The sequence below is a fragment of the Ornithorhynchus anatinus genome, chromosome 1, assembly GCF_004115215.2.
Source record: "Ornithorhynchus anatinus isolate Pmale09 chromosome 1, mOrnAna1.pri.v4, whole genome shotgun sequence".
Taxonomy (NCBI): Eukaryota; Metazoa; Chordata; class Mammalia; order Monotremata; family Ornithorhynchidae; genus Ornithorhynchus; species Ornithorhynchus anatinus.
In genome coordinates this window covers 145,919,451-145,922,612 of record NC_041728.1, presented here as the reverse complement: position 1 = coordinate 145,922,612, position 3,162 = coordinate 145,919,451, and the positions used below count along the sequence as shown (strand labels likewise).

Sequence of the window (3,162 nt, the reverse complement as noted above, 5' to 3'; positions counted from 1 at the left end):
GGCCAAGCTAGGAATGGAATGGGTAGGCCTCTCCTTGACTTTCCCATAGCCGAGACTGGTGGAGTACTGGAAACTCTCCAAGTTCGACCCTGAGAGGAGCTTGGGAGAGTATAATTCAACGATGAGCAGACACATTCCCTGCCCACAACACTCCAATCGCCACTTCAGCGCTTCCACATAACCTAGACCCTGGAGTACTCACTCTCTCCTTGTTGTACATATCTTTATATTCTATTGCTGCCTCCTTCCTCTAAATGTATTTCAGTGTCTCTCACCCCCACTAGATTGTAAGTGACTTGAGAACAGGGATCAGGTTTACAGTTCTTGTCTGAGTGCTTACTGCACGCAGAATACTGTACAAAAGCCCTTGGGAGAGTACACTACAACAGAGTTGGGAGACAGGTTATTTGCCCACAAGGAGCTTACAGTCTAGAAGGGAAGACGGACACTAAAATAAATTACGCATACGTACGGAAGCGTCCTGGGGCTGAGGGTGAGGTTATTATCGTGTTCTTAAAGGGTAAGGATCCAGATGCATAAGAGGAGCAGCGTGGTTTAGTGGAAAGGGCAGGGGCTTGGGAGTCAGAGGACGTGAGTTCTAATCCCGCCTCTGCCACTTGTTTGCTGTGTGACCTTGGGCAAGCCACTTAACTTCTCTGTGCCTCAGTCACCTCATCTTTAAAATAGGGATTAAGCCTGTGAGCCCCACGGGGGACAGCCTGATTGTTGTCTACCCCAGCACTTAGAACAGTGATTGACACATAGTAAGCGCTTACCAAATAACATAATTATTATTATCATTAGCATTATTATAAGTAATGCAGAAGAAGGAAGAAGAATAGGAAAATGAGGGCTTAGCTGGGGAAGGCCTCTTGAAGGAGATGAACCACACTGTCTCTTGGGTCTAAGCTGATCCTGTCCTGTCCTCATTCCAATTCGCTCAACTCTTACAACTGTGGTACTTGTAAAGTGATTACTATGTGCCAAGCACTGTACTAAGCGCTGGGGTAGATAGAACATATGCTGATCAGGAATAGTTCCAGTCCCACTTGGGGCCTCCACAGCCTTCCTCAAGCAGCTCTCCTAAATTCCCTCCTCACAGCTCTCCTACCTCTGAACTATTACTTTTTCTTCTCTCTCTGTCTGTCCTTCTTTACTTTCACTTCATTAAACCACATCCTTCTAACCCTCGAAAGCCCTAGAGAATGTTCCCTCTTTGAGGAAGTAGTTCTTTTTTAATGGTATTTATTAAGCACTTGTCCCTCACAGGGTCACACCTGGAGAGTTTCCAGTACTCTACTAGGTTCGACTATGGGAGGGAGAGTCAAGCAGAGGCCTACCCATTCTATTCCTAGCTTGGCCAGTGGCTAGCGAGTGGAAGGCAATCTGCTACAAGTCAAAACTCACCCATGCTGGGCAGCAGTGGCACGGGAGAGAGTCGAGGGTGGAGGCTCGAGTTTACTGCGTGGAAGGAGGCAGGGGTAAACCACCTGTATTTTTACCAAGAAAACTCTACGTATACACTACCGGAACGATGGCAGATGGAGAGTGGGACGTTCCGGGAGAGATGTGTCCATGGTGTCGCTAAGGGTCGGAAATGACTCGACGGCATAAGACAAGACAATTAAGCACTTACTATGTGCCAGACACTCTACTTAGCACTGGGGTAGATACAAGATAATGGCTATGGACACAGTCCCTGTCCCAAATAACGTTCACAGTCTTAATCTCCATTTTACATATGTGGTAACTGAGGTGTAGAGAGGTTAAATGACTCACCCAGGATGAGTGGAGGGAGGATTAGAAACCAGGTCCTCTAACTCCCAGGCCCATGCTCTTTCTACTAGGCCACGTTCCGAGTTCTTGACTCTATTTATTGCCATTGTTCTTGTCTGTCCGTCTCCCCCTATTAGACTGTAAGCCCGTCAAACGGCAGGGACTGTCTCTATCTGTTGCCGACTTGTTCATTCCAAGCGATTAGTACAGTGCTCTGCACATAGTAAGCGCTCAGTAAATACTATTGAATGAGTTGAATCCTTCCCAGTCACATCATTCCCTCAGCCATATCTGCATTCATATGCTTCTTTACTCATTTTTATGTCTAATATTTCTAGCCAACCTCTCCTCTCAATTATTTTACAGTTATCAGTATATAGCTACAACTTCCTACTTAGTAGGCACTACAACTTTTCCATTATTTCAAATGTTCTTCAAGCACCTACTACAGATTTCAATACACAGTGGGTGCAACTAAATACTGTGTCTATTAATAATAATGTTGGTATCTGTTAAGCGCTTACTATAGGCAGAGCACTGTTCTAAGCACTGAGGCAGATACTGGGTCATCAGGTTGTCCCACGTGGGGCTCACAGTCTTAATCCCCATTTTACAGATGAGGGAACTAAGGCTCAGAGAAGTTAAGTGACTTGCCCAGAGTCACACAGTGGCAGAGCTGGGATTCAAACCCATGACCTCTGACTCCCTAGCCCGCGCTCTTTCCCCTGAGCCACGCTAAAACTACGCCATTCATTAGTTAATTAGTTCATTCATTCAATCGTATTTATTAAGCACCTACTGTGTGCAGAGCACTGTACTAAGTGCTTGGAATGTACAATTTGGCCACAGATAGAGACGATCCCTGCCCAACAACGGGCTCACAGTCTAAAAGGGGGAGACAGACACAAAACAAAACAAGTAGTCAGGCATCAATACCATCAAGATAAATAGAATCATAGATAGCAGCGTGGCTCAGGGTAAAGAGCTCTGACTTGGGAGTCAGAGGTCATGGGTTCTAATCCCGTTTTTGCCTCTTGTCAGCTGTGAGACTTTGGGCAAGTCACTTAACTTCTCTGGTCCTCAGTTCCCTCACCTGTAAAATGAGTCCCATGTGGGACAACCTGATCACCTTGTATCCCCCCCAGCGCTTAGAACATTGCTTTGCCCATAGTAAGCGCTCAACAAATACCATTATTATTATTTATACACATCATTAATAAAATAGAGTAATAAATAATATATACAAATATAGACAAATGCTGTGGGGAGGGGAAGGGGGTAGAGCAGAGGGAGGGAGCAGGGGGAATGGGGAGGGGAGAAGGATCAGAGGGAAAGGGAGGGCTCAGTCTGGGAAGGCCTCCTGGAGGAGGTGAGCTCTCAGGGTTT

General features: G+C 46.0%; 1 non-coding gene across 1 annotated transcript; it reads left to right on the top strand.

Moving 5' to 3' along the window:
• The first annotated feature begins 1,259 nt into the window (after positions 1 to 1,259).
• LOC114817021 lies at positions 1,260 to 1,397 on the top strand. The gene has a single exon (XR_003764861.1). It is a non-coding gene; the product is annotated as a small nucleolar RNA SNORA7 (small nucleolar RNA).
• The last annotated feature ends 1,765 nt before the right edge of the window (positions 1,398 to 3,162 follow it).